This window comes from Ischnura elegans, chromosome 9 (genome assembly GCF_921293095.1).
Source record: "Ischnura elegans chromosome 9, ioIscEleg1.1, whole genome shotgun sequence".
In the NCBI taxonomy this organism is placed as follows: Eukaryota; Metazoa; Arthropoda; class Insecta; order Odonata; family Coenagrionidae; genus Ischnura; species Ischnura elegans.
The window spans coordinates 23787502-23808820 of NC_060254.1; the positions used below are offsets into that span (position 1 = coordinate 23787502).

General features: G+C 39.7%; 1 protein-coding gene across 11 annotated transcripts in view; it reads right to left on the bottom strand.

Moving 5' to 3' along the window:
- Positions 1 to 21319, bottom strand: part of LOC124165782 (homeobox protein extradenticle) — a 380934-nt gene that overhangs the window by 313558 nt on the left and 46057 nt on the right. The gene's annotated exons all lie outside the window — the stretch shown is intronic.

Sequence of the window (21319 nt, forward strand, 5' to 3'; positions counted from 1 at the left end):
CGGCTGCATCATGTTCCAGTATGCGCTAAAAAGATATTATAAAACCGGCTCTAAATTTGATTAAACTTTCTTAAGTTTTTCTCCTAAGAAATTAACTGCCATTATGATTGTGCCACAAATGAACTTCCAAAAATTAGGTTATCTCCCCTTCTGCCCCTTATACCACCCCATGGACTGAGAGGAAAAAAACTTCACTTCATGCAGACAAAACATGGTTATGAAAGCTAATAATTTCGACAGTATGTTCATAAGTTACCATGCGTTAAATTTACCCTAAGCCAACCATTAATGAAGGAATTGATTGAAAAATGTTTTAAATTATCAGCAACAATATAAAATTGTAATGGGCGCTACATCAATACCGTCCGCTTGCTCTAATGAATAAGTAAAATAACAAAGCATTGTAAATAAAATCTTCCCAAGATAGGCAAGAGAATGATGACGATTATCTCAGTAAAAAACATCAAAACAGTCACAAAAACCCTCAACTCATGCAAAAGCACTAATTTCTATGGAAGGATAGAAAGAAGTCTGGATAACGAAAATATATAACATGAAATGAGATAGCAAGAGAAGCAATCGTAACAATTAACAATCATGATTGCGTATAACGACTGCCGAATCGTTGAAACTCAAGTCGGTGCAGCAAATACTACGTGATATCCTTATGTAGGCTTCCTTGTGATATCCTAATGTAGATTGTTTTCTTGTAAAGATACAAAATTGCGATGCATCTTCATAGCTAGACAGGTAAATCAGTGAGTGCCGCACTTTCAGCATAGAGGGGGGCATTCCTTTACCCAACGAGACTTTAGTCCAAAGGTGTAACCCGAAATACGAACCCTGGACCCTTCGGCCAGAAGCCAAGCAATCTAACTGTAAAACTAACTGCCGCATACACTTCACTTCCATCCTACCCTTAATGAGTGATGGAAACGATTACTTTAATGCAATAGTTAATCAAAATGATTGAGTAAGTGAATAATAGATTGCTAGTAAAATTACAGCATAATAAATGAACTATGAAAAGCAAAAAGTGTTCATAAAAACAACCGTCATCGGCAACATGCTTACTCTTGTTATATTTTGGCCATCTCACGTTATTCGTTTCAAATAATGAGTCCACCCGACAGAATCTTGATACGACGTTTAGAATTGGTTACACCTCTGCTCTTGATAAGGAAGCCCTGGACCATAGGCGGCGAATCGGCACATTCCGCAGTGCCCCGCTCAAGACTGCAGACACGACAATTAAGGTGACCAAGCGTTTCGCTCGATAGGTCGAGCAGTACGACCTGAATACGACAGACCGAATAATCGATCTGACGCCAGCTAGAAGAAGAACTATAGAACAATTCAAAGTTTTATCTCTGAATGATGAAATGCGACTATCACCATAGGTCAGTAAATTAATATCAGATGTAAACCCAACCGCACTAAAACCATACACAAAATACGAGATAATTATGAAAATAACCAAAAAAATAAATTATTCACTAAAAAGACTTCTGCAATCGGTAGAGGGTGGCGATAATCCTATGAAGTAGACAAAATTTTCACTACAACCCAAAACAAACTCAAACTATATAAAGAGCTAAACAACAAAGATACTAAACAAGCGATATAAAGAGTCGCTACCGGCTTGATTTGGCCGAATATCAACATAATAAGAGAAGAAATACGCAATGTTTCACAATGTTCAATTTCAAATCGACCTGTTTCGTAAAATGGAAACATCTACAGATGACGCACTATGCAATAATTATTTTTAATAGTAATTTTAATTGCTTCTCATATTTGCATGTTATACAAAGATGATGGCATGAAGCGGATTGGAAACCCTTGAAGATACAAGTGTAGCGAGTCTACCATAAGTAAGGCCTTGCGGTAAAAACCATCAAGTAAATTGAGACTGATCGAATAAACAATTTCTGCTAATTATAAGTGACACACTTTCTCTATTAAATCATAATTAGTGCAAACTTTACTAGAAGTCAATATAGCAAGCGATCCATGATTAAGGAAACTCCCCCACCAAGTTTTTAAATGCCTTTTTAGCACTTTGCTACCGCGAGGACAGCGTATTTTTTTAGATGCGTCAATTGTACCGAAGCGTATCCTTGCAGCTACTTAGATCGTACCATGCAAATGCAGAAATTTTCGCATAATTGACATCAAAATCATCCAACCATACCTATAAGATCGTCGGTAAAAAGTGACTTTAATGAAAATAGTTTTTAAAATCATTTAGATCACTAGAATTTCTCTATTGTATCATATCCCGATAACGCGAGGACATAAAATACCAAAAGACATAGCATGGTAGGCGATTGCACCAAGTTATTATCAACGCATGGTTTACTGACTGTCGAGTCGTCGAAACCCAGGTTAGTGTGACAGACATTTTTTGGAATGAAAAATGTCATAATTTTTCCTAGTGCAATGAAGATAATCCATAGGATCTCTTCCAAGAACATACGACACACTATTGGGCGTGAGTTTTACGCGCGTTTAGGACCTGCTCTGCGGAAACCATTTTTCATCCTAACCAGCCAGTTACCACAAGATTTGGTATTTGGGCACATTTATTTACGATGTAAGTGTAGTATGCTTTTAAAGTTAGCAGGGAACTTGAGCTTAAGCATATCTCAAGCTGCACAAATACATGTTTGACTTGAAATAGGCAACATTATTTTATGCGCGAATTTTTTCCATTTATTATTTAATTATTTTCGCATTATTTATTTCTTTTTTTGGCTGCCAGTAGAAAAATTTTATACATTTGAATTTTCATTTTTCAAATTATATTCAAAACATTTGACAATAGAAAATTACTAAATCTAGAAGAAATCAAAAGACGACGAATTCATTAAAGGCCCTTAGAAGAGTAAGTTGGTGCAGAAGTTTGTAAGTGGTTGGAACTTTTCTTTTACCAGTATTTATTACAGTTCAAAGAGCTATCCAGCAAACCGAATGCTACCCACAAGCAGAAGAAGAGTGTGCGGCTCATGGGTGGAAGTGAGTAAAAACGGCGACCCTTTCGAGCAGGGGTGTGAGCACCCCTGGGATCAAGATGGGAAGAGCAGTGGATGGGGTTGGATTTGGATTATTGGGGTGGGGGAGGTTTGTGAGCGTCGCCAATGGGGGTGGGGGGCACCACTGGACGCTGGAGTGGACAATCAATACGGGCGGAGGGGAAGGAGGGCGAGGGAGGGGGGAAATGACCCCTCCAGAGAGATAGAGAGAGAGCAGTGTGAGAGCAAATGATTCGGATATCATAAGAGGGAAAAGGTGATTGGACCTCTATACTGGAGCCGAACCGAGGAATCGCTGAGACAAGAAGAGGATGGGTTCATGTACGACGGAAAGGAATTCTGGTCCACCAGCAGATGCTCCTTCGATGAGCGTTTTTCACGTTAAGCTGAGTTTGCACGTCGGAGTTGACTACTATAATAGTTGACTGCTAAGGCCTGGATACACGGTACATCAAAACGTACAAGTTAATGTGTGAATGTACGGATATTAAAAAAGAGCATCTTCAAGTCCAGAGATCTTCTGTAGCGTATATATATCGTCACTCACCGCGCATTTATCGCCGACGGACAAACAGAGTTTCACGGCGAAATAAATCATAATTAGGGGGTGTTATCCGAAATGTACGTATAAGATAATTTGACCTATAGAATTCATAACTTTTCAATGCTATTCCTTGCAATTACAAACTTTATAATGCAAAATATTGGAAAAATAAGTGGATCGCATTGCACACAACACCGTTTTGCGGATATTTTTGAAAAACGATTAAATTTCGACCGAAGTGGCAACAGAAATCAACCGTCAATGGGATGGAATTGGGCCTCTCTATGCAGCCTCCTTGTGTGATTGCAAGAACGATTTTAGTGGACCGGAAGGGAACATGAACGAATGCATGAACCATATTAGAACAGGTTCTAATTTCTGTCCATACACTCGCACACATTGGGTGGTTACACGGAGCATTTTCGTGTTCACTCAAGCGTTCATACATTTAGACATTGACTAGTGCGTGTTAATGTAGAGTGTAATCAGGCTTTGAGGCTCGACTCGAGCGAGTGGACAACGACTGCGAAGCATTGCTAAAAGAGAACGAAAAGAAATAGTCTTCATTCGATCAATCAACACAAGTTGAATCTGTTTAACCTAGAACACTGTAGGAGTCGATGGCCCATTTATCGCATGTGGCAATTGTTGATTAAACTGTTCAGGGAAAGAATATAATTACAGATGGCTTTATTTCAACTTATTACTCGCTACGGATTACTTTCTTGGCGGCTGATCGAGGGGTTCCACGTACAAATTCTGGGGGAAGACTTTGGACATCACTAAAGAAAATCCTTTTGGTGGAAATTACGCTGAAACTGTATTTTATGATGAAGACTCAACTATAACTAAATTTCCGGTTAACCACTCCCGATATTCCAATTTTCCAGGCACGAGAAAACTTACTAACATGAATAAGTTTGCTTACACTGACATTTAGAAGTGAGTACCGCCACTTCGAAAACATTCAGACTGATAGGGTGAAAGGTCGTAAATGCCGCTATAATTCATAAGCTTGGGCTAGAATTTATAACGGATTTAGCATGAAAGACACATTAGTCACTGTTGTGGGATTTTCAACTCTATCGGGTACCCAGCGGGATGTTAATTAGGGCACTCAAAGGTTAAAGATGAGTAAGAACAGGAAAAAGAAGGTACGGCATCTCCCAAATAGCTTTCTTATACAACTTGAACGAGCGTTGAAAGACGAAAGACTTTAGTCAAGTTTGTTCGACTGGTATTTGCAGGACATTATAAACGACATCTAAGATGTAGAGAGGCCTATCCAAATTATTAGTCATCAATTTCAAAATGCAGTCGAAAAGAAAGATCTTCGCAGGTTATACACCACTCATCCACTGACGGAAATAGTTTACTTAAACGCTAGTAAATACCTTAAAACGACATCACTATAAGTATGTTACCAGCCAGGCAAAGAGCACTGTCTTGGTTCAGGAATACCACATCTGCCTCTGAGCACTACTTCCACACCACTTGAATGGCTTAAAGAATATTAATAGAATATGTGCCAATGGAATATGCAATTTTACACCACTAACTTTAATAACTAAACGGCTAAGGGAACAATTTGGTTTTAATATAGGCCAAATAAGAAGATTTATTCTCATTCCAATTATTTATTCACCGTTAAATCAGCAAAGCATTAACAGTTTAAGCAATGACGGAACTAATCCTCGGCGTCGCCTTTTATACAATCTATATGAACGTTAAGAGGTTATTATATTAAATACTCTAATAAATTTTGGAAAAGTAGAGTAAAAACTATTCCTACCGGATAAGTTAAGATTAATCGAAATCCCTTATTGCAATTAAAAAGAAAACTCGATCCACCGAACTGTACGTTATCGCTGTTAGCTAATATTTGTTGCCTCTTACCCCTTCCAACGGATTTTTTCAGTTATTCTCATGCCGGGATCAAGTTTTAAACACAAGGAACTTTATTATGGTTTTATGAATGCTATCTAACACCGGATTGGTAACATCATAAAGTTCTGTAATCAAGGCATCTTGCAGTTAGGGTTCGTTTATTTTTCAATGGCTTTATTAAATTATGCCAGTTCTCTGAACAAGTTATTTGCCGTTCTTTTTTTCTGTTTTTAGGACGTAATACAATCACAGTGGGACCAAGTCCAATCTAGTGGAAGATCATCTACCGAAAACCCTGGATAACGTAAGTGAACGCGTGGATGGACCAGAAGAGGTAAGCCGCTTACCATTTTCCCCTGGTCCAATTTTGACCCTTTGCCAGTCGTGGGAGTAAGTGGGCATGAATTTGCGCACCCTCTGGCGGTAAGGGACGGAAGCTCCGTTCATCTCTCGTCAGGCGGATTAAGCAGATCATCTCACGGCAGGCTGAGGAGGGCCCTTGGGGCGACAATGGAGCCGAGAGATGGCCAAGAGGAAGGACCGCCGAGGGGGCCAAAGGCAAGAGGGATATACGATGGCGAGCTGAACGGGTTTTCTCAAAACCAAGGCATTCATAGGGCACGAGAGAAGGTGGAAGTAATAGGGTGGTTTCCTATTACTTTTTTATTGCCTAAATCGAAAGATTATTACCCCTGGAGTACGCATTTCACGCTTTTAGATTATTGAATGACGATATGAACTTTTCGCGATTAAACGAAAAGTGAAAATTTTCAAGAGCGCGAAAACGCGACGGCTAAGTAGGAATGCTGGGAAAAGATCGTGAGACGTATTTCTGGTTCCAGCTGTCGTCGCGTGAGGTGACCTTGGGGCGATGCTTTGAGCGCTGATACGACGCAGGCTGCTAGCAGGTAGCTGAGTACCCTGCTAGCAGGTAGCGCTTGGCTTAAATAAGGATTATTATTACCCTATCAAACGAAGGAAACTTTCCGAACTTAGATAATTTTAATGGGTGATTATTAAGAGATGTTTCCCTGAGCTCTGTGCCTCATGAATGCTTTGGTAATATCAGACGATGTAAAACTCCTATCTACTCGTATAGAAACCAGGTCCCTGTGACGTCACGTGGAGTGGAATCGCATGGGCGCCTATCTGGCCTTTTTCAAATGAGGTTAAATTGACAATTGCCATTCGTCTAAACTGGGATTTCTAAAACCAAATAATTTGTATATTATGAGTACACTATTGGTGGGTAAGGAATCGCTATCAATGCATTTCGTTTTCTTTGATGAAGGAAACTACCCTATTCCCCCACACATACCTACCTAATGACGTAAATACCGAGCTGTTTTCAACTGAGGGTATTCGCCTCGGATATTACTCAGGTAAAGACGCTTTTATTTTAAATTACCGAGCACACATCAACCAACAAATGGCAGCAAGAAAATTCATTGGACACGAGAGAAGATAGAAGTAATTCCAACACATATGCATAGTGATGTAAACGCCTAGCAATTTTCAACTATCGACGGGTCTAAAAACGAAAAAATACGAATCTCTTTATTTTTCAAACTCCACCACACAATCAACAATAATAGAAGAATGGTGGACGAGCCCATTAACTTGAGGGAATTTTCACTGCGACCAATATTCTCCCCTTCCAGTGAAGTTATCAGGGAAAGCCGAGGTATAAAAAAAGAATAAATTTCAGATTCTATGTCAGTGGCGTAGCCACGAATTTCGTTCGGGGGGTGGGGGGAATTTGGGAGTGGGGTTCAAAACCAGGTATAATTTTTTTTAAAACAGTACACTAACAATAAGTACAGGGTTCTAAACTAATTTTAATACTTTTGAAAGTCGAAATAACTTCATTTTTCAAAGAAATCTTTTGTAAATTCATAATTTTTCAAAATTTTGTTTTTCTGTTTAATGAAGGAAAGAAATTGAGTTTTAATTTTTTTATTTTATTCTCAAACCACCGAATACAGCTCATATTGGACATTTTATATCGGGGTATATAACAAATTTAACAAGTAAACGTTCACGAACAACCATGCCCTGGACAGGGGAAACCTACCCACGCGGGACTCGAACCCGCGACCTCTGGATTGGCAGGCGAGGATGTTACCCCGCCGCCACCGAGGCCACCTTATATTTCGGGTTCGGGAGGGTCCGGACCCCCGGGCCTCTCCCCTCGCAACGCCAATGTTCTACGCCACTGTGAAAGCTGCAAACACCTCGCAACTGCATGCAATGGATTTCTCTGCGCAACGACACCGTGAATGAGTCTTGCGTAGTAAAGTTTGCCACTCTTTAGCTCACCGGAGAGAGGTGTATCTGAAAGGGTCAAAATGGAATCGCCGTAACGCGATTAACCGCGCGCACTTTAATGGGCAGTTATGGCAGGAGAAAGGACAAGATGACAATCATGCCTTCACAACATCCGAGGAGAAAACCACACACGGGCGAGGAGTCATTAAGCATCGAGAAGCCGGAAGGGGAAAGAGGGGGCGGGAAACCTTTTGCGAAGTCTGTGTAACGAGCGGGAAACTAAGGAAAACCGAAACAAAAGTGACTTGTGCGGCTGCGAGCGAAACGATGCGGAAAACCGCTCTTAAAACAAGTGACACCTTCCCTGCGACACTTGTCCCGATGCCTCCGCAATATCGTCAAGTGGTTGGTCTCAATGCCCATATCGTCTGACCTTAAAGGGGGGAAACGGTGATCGTCGAGGAATAACTCAAGTTACACCCCCAACGGGCGGAGGTGACGAACCCAATGCACGCCATCCCAAAGTGGCGCAAGAAGCCATTATTTTAGCACGCGGAGTAAGGACGGAGCGCAGTAAGGCAGTCTGAAAGTGAGCGCACTTGAGACGGCCGGTGTATTCCTGGTAAGCAGCTAAATAAGTCACCACTTCAGAATGCTACATAAATACTGCTATTACTCATAGTTTAGTTCTGCATACTGGAAACAGAAGAAATTGAGTCTTTCTAAAATTTAATATTTTTCGTACATTGGTCGACTTTTTACGATAAAATGATAACCTAATGATCTGAAAGAGGAGGGCAATTAGTTAGAAAAATTGGCCCTACGGTTAAACATACATCGTTCTTTGTGAAAAAAATCCTATTCAAGCTATTCTCAAAAGTTTAAGCTTTAGTATGCACGAGGCAAACACACACAACTCAAGCCGGTATCGGGTAAAATTAGCGAATTCTCTTCCAGCACCGGGATTTGAAACAGGCCCCACTGGGTGGGAAGCGACCTCTACAGTCACCACAACCACCTTTCCTCCACATAAGCTTTCGTGAGGAATAAACCTCGACCGCATTTAAAAAAATGAACTTCGTACTGAGTGAATGGATGTCACACGGTAGTGTTTTTTCCCAGAAACGTAAACGTCAAATCTGGTAGAAGAGGACAATTATTCTTTTACGCCAGCTTAATCGTTAGTTGCCCACCCAACAAACAAAAAATGGGATGCCCAATTACTTGGGAGCGGTAAAGGAAGTATTGGGTGAGCGAACGGATCGCCCCCGGCCGTTTCGGAATCCCAACCTCCCCAAGGGAGAATCGACACAAAACCGTAGCCCCCCTTAAACCTGTAATCACCACCCCCCACGAACCTTAAATTTGGGACTTTTTCCGATGGGAGTACCAGTCCGCGCGGCTGCTACCTTCCCGAAGCCTCCAATTGCCGCCGTCAGAGGGACAAGTTTATGGCCCGGACGCGCGGAGAATCCGAATTCCGGTTTAATTTGTCCCGAGTCTTCCTCAGGTGGGGAAGGGGGAAATGGGGCGAAATCTTATGAAAGGAGTAAGGGGAGTATGATTCTAATTGAGAGGGGAGGGGAGGCGGGAAAGGATCTTCAGAGAAGAAAAGAGGAGAATGTCTGCTAAGAGAGTTTGGGTGGGGAACCAGGGGGACGGGGGAGATGAGATTCCCCTGACAATTAATCAATCGACGCGTCCATTAATTACTAATAGGCTATGAACTCTTTAACGGAGGGGGAGGAGCCGAACTTAATGAAAAAATTGAGATTTTTGTGCATGCCCTCAAAAACGGGATCTTATACACCCTATCGATCAATTTGATCAAATAATACGCAATCGATCGGCAAGTTCACTAGCCAAGCGTTCGATTCGGAATGCTTCAGATCTCACAGGGACGTTGTAAAATGATCATCGGAGAGCTAAATTAAAATTCACGGTCATTTAGGGAAAATTGAGTTTAATATTACTTCGATATGCATACACCCAAAGCATTCTGGAGGCCTTTCGTTAATTACTGACGTAAGAATCCGAGTTTATGAAGAAGACATTATAAGTAAAACCTAATAGAAAAATTACAGTGTGTAGAACATAACTGGGTTTACCAAAACTATGTAAAAATATTTACAACTTGTACTAGGGAGATTTTGAGCCCTGACGTAAAGCTTCTTGAGTTCATTGAACAGTAAGGCCAAATGAAAAATTACAGACATTAGATGAAAACTAAGTTTTATTGCTACCGAACGAATGAATTTAAAAGACAGTTGGAACTACTTGAGCTTAAAAACTTAAATAAAACTAGCGAAAATTTCCGTGAAGGTAATTCATTATTAATGTTGCGGTTCATGCACCAAACTTTTTCACCTGAATTATTTTACATGTGTCTCACATTTTGTCAAAATAACTTCCATTGCGATTCAGAAGGCGTGTCACATCGATGCATACTATACACTGCAAAACATCCCCAGAAGTATTTTCTGAATAAACAAGTAGGAATTTCAAGATTCATCTCAAAATAAACACCCAAACGAAATTGCTACTAGCAAATATAGCTACTTAGTAGTCCACTTTATTATCATCCTCTGGATTTAGCGAAAAGAATACAGCCATTACTACATCCTGACATTAAATAAAAATAAATAATAAGCATACGCCATCGAAAAAAGGAAGCTATTGAAATATGTTGGTTCGCGTAATTGCCTTCAAAGCGGACGTGCGACGACAATAAATAAACAGGGCGGTCTGTGAGGTCAAAAAGAAGCATAGGATTTATAGGAAGTCATTTAATTCACTTTCAGAAATCAACTAAAAATTAATTTCCTATCGCAAATTAGCGATCGTAAAAAAATCCCTCCATCATTTTGGTAAACATGAAAACACTCTAATCAAGCAATTTTTGACGGCGGCACTAAAATATTACAAGAGGTCAAAAAAAGACGTTAAAGCTAATAAATTCATGAAAGGAGCGAAAATGGAATTTAAACACGCAAGAGGACCACGAATGAGGAACCACCAACTCTTTAACGAATGCGAAGATGCCCTCGAAAAGTCTAAGCGGCATATAAATTTGATGGCTACACAATACTTTAATCACAGGTGGGGCGGGGCAGAGGGGGCACGCGCCCGGGAGGCAATATTAATAATATCATTTCGATTTCTTAATAGCAAACATATGGTGCGTAATTTCAACCACATCTCTAAAAAATAGCTTACAGATTATTATATTTTGAGAGTCGAGGGAGGGCGAGGGGAGAATCAGGGGAGGAGAGCGGCAAACTGATCAATGCCCCCCTGACGAAACTCCGACTGTCTGTAAAAAAATAGCAAGACACCCGAGTTTGAGAAGCTCTATCGTCTGAACGAATCAATAAATTTCAATGCAACAAAAACCATGCGAAATAGTTTATTTCTACGTTTGATCATTTACTTTACTACCCTCGCCTTCATAGTATTTCCTGTACATGATTGTCTTCTCAAAAAAATACCCGTTTTTTTGCGCGTAAAATCAAGTTACCCAACTTTGAGTGGATGGCTTTCCCGTAGTTTCCGTTCCAGTAACTTTCAATTTTGATATATCAAAGCCGGATATAGTATTAACAGTTTTCCGAAAACAAACTGAAGATAGAGCTCCACAAACTCGGGTGTTTTGCCTTTTTTTACAGACAGTAGTTCCGGTCCTGGTGTATCACTCGAAAAGCGAGTAAGAGAGTGATAAAAGGTATAAAGAGGATATACAAGGAAAGGTATACAAGGTTTACCTATCATTTCACTAAAGCACTTACAATTTATGAAGAGATTATGAGGAGTGCGTGTACATACAGCTCGAATTTATTAAAATAGTTGATTAAATTTATATTAAATATAAAAATATTAGTGTTCTCGTTCCACGAACGTTAATGCGGCCTGCCGCCCTGAAAAATGTTAGGAACCCCTCATCAACTCCGTGAATTAATGAAATTAATTACAAATTTTATTTTAAAATACCAAAAAAATATATGATTTTGTTCTTCCCCGGCGTGTTATGTCTCGTGCTGGTGACATCTCGCGTTTTCGCTAAATGAGTTGCTCGTAGGCCGACGTTTCGATGTCTCTTCTTCATGCCCTGAGGAGGCAGACGCAGCCATCGAAACGTTGGCCTCCAAGCAGCTCACCCGGTGGAAAACCTGAGAAGATTTCACCAGTACCCTAAAGATACTAGTTTCCTAGTCCCACGAATACCGATGAGGCCTGCTGCCATGAGAAAATGCTAAGAGTCTTTGATCTAACAGGCCGTTTTACACGGTACACGGAATTGCGCGCTCTGACGTACGTGCGAAGGAGCAATCAAAATTGCGTCGTGTAAAGCGGTGAATTGCTAGAACACATGCGAGAATGCATGGATGGGAGACGGCAAAATAGCCCGTTCTAATTTCGTTCATGCATTCGCGCAATTCCACGCCATTTTAGAAATTAATGCAGCTCTAACCTGCGCAATTCCGTGCCCCGTGTAAAACGGCCTTAAGACGTTCATTTCATTAAAGCTATTACTTGTGCAAGAAATTGTTTAACGGCCCCTGAGTTTTCCGACCCGCTCTTTCAGACGACGACGACGACAATAACGCATCGTGCTGGAAAAGACGGCCTTTGGATGAGAGGAGGCGATGTACGGATAAGGGCGGTCGGCGGATAAGCAGCGGCGGGGGCGTCGCTTGAGGAGGAAAACGGTCGAGATTTAACAGGGGGGGGAGTAAGGAGGGACCCCTGCTCGCCCCCCCCCACCCACCCACCTACCCAAGCGAATGTGTTGCTTCACTCCTTGAGATCGTGGAAAGCGGGAGTGAAGGGAAGATAAATAAGCGGCCGTGTCCATTTCGCCCGTGCCGACGTTATTTCCAGAACTCACACTTGCGGGGTCAGAAGCAGGCAGCCCGAGAGGAATGTCGTCGTCCTGCTACACACAGAAGAGGGAGGACGCGACGGTATTTGAAAGTGGGGGGGTGGAGAAACGGGGGCGGGGGTACGCAGACTCGGTTGGTCCAAGCGAGACGAGATAGCGATGACCGATACGGTGGGACAAACAAGTCATGACATATAAACATTTATTCGATTTGATCAGAGAAATTTCACATGGCAAAATATAAAATAAAGAGGTATAAGGTCGATCAATGAAACCGTTAATGTAATTGCCATTCACTAAGAGACGGTTTAATAATAAAATCCGAAGATTCACGCGAAATGGAGTGGAATTTTTCCATGTTGAAATAAAAACTTGCAATTTTCCACGATTATAAAATGTATTACGACCCAGGTTTCAATGTCTCTACATCAGCTTCAAGGTAACACGTAAGTATTTATTTCAATACGGTTTTATAATATCTACTGAAATTATTTCGGACCATGATAATATGAGACAATGATGTCTTCTATTGAAGGTCGCATGTTCAACTAAACGTTATTTTGAACTACTTAGCTTTATTTTAACTTTCATATACAATCTCCCGTGGCGTTTACGGCAGTATCGTGTTTCCACATAAAGGCCGCTATACACGGCGAATGATTTCATTCGCATGATAATTCAGCATGATCATGCGCATGATCATTCACCGTGTATAACGGAACAATTCGCGAATGAACCTTCACGCGCATGATCATTCAGTGAAAATTAGAACATATTATATTTTGCTCGCATGTCCTGTGAATGATCACGTGATCATTCAGCATGATCATTCACCGTGCATAGCGCCCTTAACGCTAAATAGGGATAAAAAAACCCGCCCTGATAGAATTCGGTATACAGCGAGGAAATATTCGTTACGACGGGAAAAATCCTCCCTATTCGATTTACTCCCTGCTCCATTCTTCCATTAATCATAAATAAAAGCTATATTTGCCACCCACGCCTCATGAGTTGGTGACGTCATCTGAGGTATGGCCCATTAACTCGTTCGGTGAGAACCGCTGATAGAGGAAAGGAATAGCTTATAAGAGTGAGAACAACAAATTACCATGTTAGGCCCATGGCCCATGTATAAGGCCGAGTAGTTGCTGAAAAACGGTGACCCGCTCGGGTCACCGTTTTTCAGCAACAACAGTTTCAAAGAGTCAGTGCCGTCATAACCTTATCTCCGAAAGGGTTGAGCCCGGTAATTTTTCGTGGTGAATAGCTCGAGAATTAGACGATGATGGAAAAGCGGAAAAAAGCGTCTCTTTTTCTTTCAAACTCTATCATAACTAGCATATGTAAAATAACTGTGGTATGCAATTCCCATCTCATCTCTCCATCCCCGAGTTCATCTCATCTTACAATTAGCGAGAGTATTACACCAATTTTTGCCCTACCCTTGAGCCTTGATAAGCAATATTTTTTCGACCAATCTGTAATGATGACCAATCTGTATAATTACATGATTTACCTGCGCAGTTACATAAACAATTTCCACTTGCGAAATATCCGTAGAGATCGACTCCTACTGCGTTCGAAGTCAAATTGTTTCAAATTCGCTAATAGATCGATTCAAGACCAAAATCGATTCCTGCTCTCCTCACAGTCGCTGCTCATATACACGAGGTGAGTCAGCCGACTGTTATAGAAGTCAACTTCAACGTTAAAACCCTGCTTTACTATCAAAACAGTTCACTTCGAAAGGTAAGCCCAGCCGTAGTGAGGCATCGTATCGATCGTAAACTTGCATCGATTCTCGCAATCCCGTGGCTCGTAGCGTATCAGCGAGTAGGCCACCACGCCTCCACCGCGCCGCCCTCGCCGATCCGAGTTGGCGAAATGGCGCTGCCACCTCCCCCGTACTCCCCCCCTTCACCCCTTCCGCGAAAACAGGTAACGAACAGCAAGTGCCACCCAAAAACCTCGATCCAGCGATGCACGAGGAGCAGCAAGTTTATTTCCCACTAAACGAAAAACATGGCAAACAGAAACCACATGGGCATGTTCCAATGGAGAATTTTGAATTTCCACCGATTTTTTTATAATGTGACTGATTAATCGATTCAATTCGTTTTCTTCACGGACTCGACTTAACATAATGAAATGTAACAAATTTATAATTCCACATAAATTAAATACTGTACGACCTGGGTTTTTATGCGACACGGCATTTGCTACACTTGCATCGAAGAGAGTGAATAAATACTTGGTGAGTATAAACAGAGAATAATAAACATTTATTCTATATCTTCGATGCAAATTTACCCTGCCAGTATTTAAATGCATGTGGAATAATGTAGTATTTTTACATTTCCATACCTCCACTCCACAAACGCACAGCAATCGCCCACCGAATCAAATCCGCTCATCTAGCAGCCGTAGCAGTACCAGATGAGCGGATTTGATTCGGTGGTCGATTTTTGAGCGTTTGTGCAGTGGAGGTATCGATTTCATTAGATTAATCGATTGATTCCCAAACTAACAACGGCCATTGGCCACTGAAATAATCCGAAGTACTGCATGAATCAAGCAACTTTGTATGCAGTAAAGCGCACGGGTTCAAATGTACATCAGGGATAGAATTTTCCGAGAACAAATCATTTGGCGTAGCTGGGATTCGAACTCAGGCTACAAGAATCTGAGAGAAAAAGTCTGAAATTCGCAGATGGCTTGGTTTTGTAAATGGTAGTATACCTGAACAGCAATTGGGAGATCCAGGTTCGATTTCCGGTTAATCCAAATGGTTGTTTAGGTCAAATTTCATCTTTCTTCACAAGGATGTTAAATTTCTCTTTGGGACAATAACTTGATTTTCCTCAAGACAAGGGTTCCATGGCTTATGTTAATTACTCATACTCTTTTATTCTTCAACAAATTTTATTTTATTACAATTTTTTGTCTGATAAAAATTTTCCTTTAACACTGCTTTCCTATTGTTGTATTATAATAGTATTTTGCAATAGTTTTTTGTTCACACACTTTTATTAATTTTACTAATTAAAAGTGGACAAATGATAACCATGATGAGTCATACATGAGCTGCTAGTGTTTAAAACGTATTTGTAAAATGTACAGCCGAGCATTGCAGTATTTTATTGCATGGCAACATAATGACTAATTTCTCTGATTATCTATCTAAGAGTAATTTTTGGGAAATGAAATAAAATTTACTATTATTATTACTATCATTATCATTCTCGATATTAGGAACATAAGTCTATTACAGCCCAAAGGAAGTATGGTAGATTTCTTGATTTCGACGAAGGGATTTTGGGATGGTGCCATTTCACGAAGAGCCATAATGTATTCGGGTCCAAACAATGGTGTCTGCGAGTACCAAGTCCCACGGAAGCAGGGTTCGAGTTTGGGGCTGCACAATGAGTACTGGACACGCATTTCGCACCGCATGCAGTTTAAAAAGCGAATGGGTGGTACTCTCCTGACAACACGCATAAATAAACATACGGGGGCGTCTTCCCCAAACGCAGAGCAACGCAATGAAGAGGGCTTATTACGAGGCACGCCCCAACATCCAGGATTTCCCTACAAATCCAAAAAAAATTGAAATTTCGCACTGCGTCTTCACCGGGCCAGTCGTGAACATTGAACGTCATTACAACAATTAATCATGCAAATGCATCCGATAAATCCAATAACCACATTACTATTATTAAAGTATCATTCCAGTTAGGGTAGGCTAACGTGAAGTGCATTGCGCATTATCTGACCTAGCTAATATTAGATCTCTCTATTGGAGCGATGGTTTCAGTGACGGGAAAAAGGGATGGGACTTTCATCCCTCGAGCCATCGATGAAAATGATCGCGTTAAATGATCATTTTTCCGACATTATTGGAGCGATCAATTGAGCTTAGATGATGGTAACTACTGGATGAAATTTATCGATTATGATTTAACATTACTGCTATAGTGACAAAAACGTTGATATATTAGTGCATACACGTGTCTACGTGAGTTATTTCTCAAGATCTTAGGTTTACCACAGTGTGAGGCCAGCGCATGTATGGGCAATGTGAACAGCAGAGCTACCCCGAAAGGCAGTTTCAAAGGGGTTGATGCTGTACATCGAAGGGGATGAAAAAAATGATCGTTTGAATCAAACTTAACATACTTCCCTCTAACACATATTTCGAAAATGTCATGACACTTCATCCATTCCCACCTAATCTCCTCCGTCTCTCGTATGCAATCAGATTTTGGAACGGATTTGAGCCATTGAACCCGTGCAACCTATAAAATTAGATAAGTCTGGTGGGTTATTTGAACGCGAGTCTTGTTGAAGTATTCCAGCGCTTAAGGTAGTTTTACATGATCAGTGCTTTGCAAGTAATATGAGCCAGCTCAAATGGTATCTATCTTTTCAGTTCACAGTGAGGCCCACCCCTTATCATCCCATCTAAAAATCCTATTCTCTTCCTTCCCGTCCCTCGCTTACCTAACATTCTTCCTTCTTACTCAGAGGAATAACAAAAGTTTCTATACGTTTCTTACTATTAGATGAACTAACGGATACGAACTGCACTATTTTCCTTCGAACTCTATCGAGTATTTGATAAGATATACTTCGACATTTCCCTTATAAATGAAATGGGCTTAATATGTGTTCAATTAAATAAATTAGAAATAAAATAGTTGTGGCCAAATACGATATAATTTTAAATTTGACGGAATCTACCGAAAAACTAATTCGGTTTGGCACGACCGATTTCATACGAAACAGTTCAATTCTTTTTTTTTATGTTTTCAGAACACTTTTCAGTTTGCATTACTATCGGAAGAGTTTCTTTTCTTATCCTTTCCTGAGTTTTGCTTTTAAGAGCAGCCTTGATTTCACCTGGTACCCAGTGTTTCAGTTTCATAATGTACACGTAAATGTCAATAATAAACATTCATTTAAAAATACAATATTATGCATAAGGACCCACTTGAGGATTGACGTTACTGCAATTAAAGCCGCATTATATAAGTACGTTAGCATTGATAGTTAATGAATGTGCTTCTTGAGTACTAATATTATATAACTATTTTAGGTCAATAAATGTTTGTTCATAGCTCTTTGCCAAATTTACCACAAACATATACTATCTTAAGAGCTTTCAACTTCATTGGAGAATTCATACATACAAAACAACCATATGGTGATTCACAAATTATCAAAATACGAGCTATTGAAAAAATCTAATTGGCCAAACCTCAACGCAGACTAAATAAATTATGTCCGTATTAGTTCTTAGATTATTTTTTGAAGCAGAGGTATCTCGTTTTAATTTTCATTAAAAAAATCGTGGAAAAAAAGAATTTTTTATAGTTGAACGTTGTGTATAACATTATATTTCTGCTGTTGTTCAGACGCTTGCCCTAACATGTTTTTAATAAAAAATAAGGCACTTATACTTAGTCTAAGAATACGCTAAGAGGTCAAGAAGGAAATTCATTCAGCTGAGTTATTATTAATGTTAGGGTGCAAGCGTCCATCCCTTTGAAACTGCCTTCTAGGTTAGCTTTGCTGTTTACATTGCCCCAACATGCGCAAATCAAATTATATTACATGTATACCGTAAAGATATTAACGTAGTAGTCAATATAGCAGTAATGTTAAATAATAATCGATTAATTTCATCTAGTAGTTATCGTCACTATAAGCAAAACGGGCTGATTGAATGATACCCTGTTCGTAAATTTCATTTCGATCGATATGATAGAGGAAGTGTGGATGATATGCTGGCCGTGACGCACGAAAATAACATGCGACATTCGCGCGTCATTTTTTTTATCTTCTGATTAAGATTCTTCGATTAACATTTACTGGTGTAGCGACGAGATGTTGTGGTTTTCGTAAACCAATGTTACCTTACAGTGATTAGGTACGTAGAAAACAATTAATTGTGTTATACATGTCTAAACAGAGATCTTTCCTAGGACAAAAAAACAGCGTAGGCCACGCGGCTCAGCTACAGAGAAATTTGTACGAATGGGATGACGGTAAAGATACACAAAGTGAGAAAAAACACGAAGAAATAACAATTAATGCCTTCAATGGCCCTCAGATAATTCACACGGCGTAAAACTGCAACATGCCCAGTAAATCTGAGACACTACAATGGAAAATATCGATTATATCCCTGGAGATGGAAGCCCGGGTTTACCATAGCTTTGGTTCTTCCACATTTAATTCCTTGTTTTAATATGTTTCGACACACATTATTTGGTATCTGGTATTAACATCCAAAGTATTTGATAAAATATGGTAGATTGCAACCAGAGTACATTCCGAGTAAAGAATTGACCATTATAAATCACCAAACGGTTTTATGATTTCTAGCTTTCGCGTAGCATGAAACATTGAGTTCACGAATTCTTTAATTTGAGGTAATAAGTATAAATTAAGAGCAATTTTAAACTACTTAGTTTTACTGTAATTTTCACATATTTTCCATTTAAGGTATCAGTTGTCTTATTTTTCTGTTCACGCAATTCTGTTTCCCTTCGCACGCTGTATCCCTAATATATACATCCTCAGATATTATAAAATCGCCCGTAGATCACAACATTCATATCTAACGAAATAAGTTTAATACGAGCGATGTGGTAATTTAATGAATTGAGAACAGAAAAATAAGACCAAAACTTTCAAGGCAACATTAGTTTAAGTAAATTTGAATAAGGAGACACCATGATATTATACATTTGAAATAAATTCAACGATACATTTTAATAATACGTATTGCGATATCTCATTTTTATTCATTTTCCAGATTTCGGGTGAGGGGACAGGGGCTATTGCCCCCTTTAGTTATTACCCCATTAGTATTAGAGTCAGAATTATTAGAAAACATTCAAATAGAACACTAGGTTAGAAGAAAGCGAACTAGAACTAGTGCGGTCCGGATGAAATCCACGGGAGGCAAGGGATTAGCGTCAATCGGCAATTGACCGCACGGCGCGGGCATCAAGGCACTTTGCGTGAGTCCGACTCACACTCTCACAGGAAATTTCCCGATCGGCCAAGTTAGAAAAAGGAAAATGCGATTACGTCAAGGAAAATTTATAAAATACGATAAATAGCCACCAGAGTATATTTTATGCTAACAATATGCTATGCCGGCCTCGGTGGCGGCGAGTCCTTGCCTATCACATAAGAGGGCGCGAGTTCGAGTCCCGCCTAGGCAGGATGGCCCTATTCACGGAATGGATGTTCGCGTGCGTTTGATTATTGAGTTGGAAAATCCGATGTAAAAGGCCAGTGGAGCTATTTTCGGCGGCAGAGGAATAAAAAAATACATAATTCATTACCACTAATCACCAGATCATTAAAAACCATCAACATAGTGCGGCCCCTGACTTATATAACTGTTATTTCCAACTGCGTTGCATTGGTATACTTTTCCACCATTATCAAGTAAAGGCAACGCCGGCATCAAGTTTTGGTTAAAGCTAATCAGGCTATATAAAACCGGACATTAAAACCCAACATTCTGCCCTGCTAAAATTAATTTTAAAATATATTTTTAGAAATATGGGAAGTAAAATAATTGGTCTTATTAAATCCTCATTATCGTCAACGTTAATCGAATAATCTTAAATGAAGAATTGAGCATATAGCGTTACGTCGCGTGTTGTCCCAGTGCTCAACGACCAGCATTCCTCACAACATTTTCTATCATAGGGATCGATGAAATGGAAATAAACAATTTTATGAACAGATCTATCATACAATCGACCAGCGAGTTTTGCTGATGAATATTGGGAATGCAAGATTAAATTTATCGATTAAGATATAACATTACTGCTACATTAAAAATAGGCAAATAACAACTGCATACATGTATTTCAAGACTTATGTACCATGAGATCTCAGATGTTAAGCATCTTTAGGTCATCAAAAATGTTGAACATCAAAGCTAACCAAAATGCCATATTCTAAAAGAGAGAGAAATGGGAGGAATCATTAATGCCAATTGATATTTTTCGGCGGTGAGTGTAGTAACGTCAATCCTCTATTAGGATGTGAGTAAAATATTTCACACAATCTCTTGCAGTTGGGTAATGGGTAAATACAGCTTGGGTAAGATACGCTGAAGTTTTACGAAAAATTCAATTTCTCAAACATTTCGATAAATAGGTTGGTACTACGATTATTTAACAAATTGGTACACGCTTCTGACAACGGAATGTCCTCGGACGCATCAAACAACGATACGTTCAATAAATCACAAACGAAACAAAAGAGTTGACCAAAGGAATTCTAATTCTCTAGCAATAGTTTTTCCCAAACTCTACAAAACCATGGAAACCAAAAAGGCCATGGAAACTCAAAGTCCGACACTTGAAAGCAATTGTGAAGTTAGAATTAAAAATGAATACGGTAAGTCAACTAGATCATTAAAATCTTGCGTTACTGGTGTTCCTAAAACACCAACATTTACTGCAGAAGTTATGGCAAATGGGCTTTATTGTCAGGTCACACACATCAATAAAAACTTTCCATGCAATTATAGCAATACTCATTATACAAAATAATGTGCATTTCAATTTCAATATTTCATTTTCGACATTCCACTAAATTATGAGCATTTACGCTTGTTATTTCCATTTGACGGGCTATGCATCATAAGTTCATACACCACCTCAACTCTAAAAA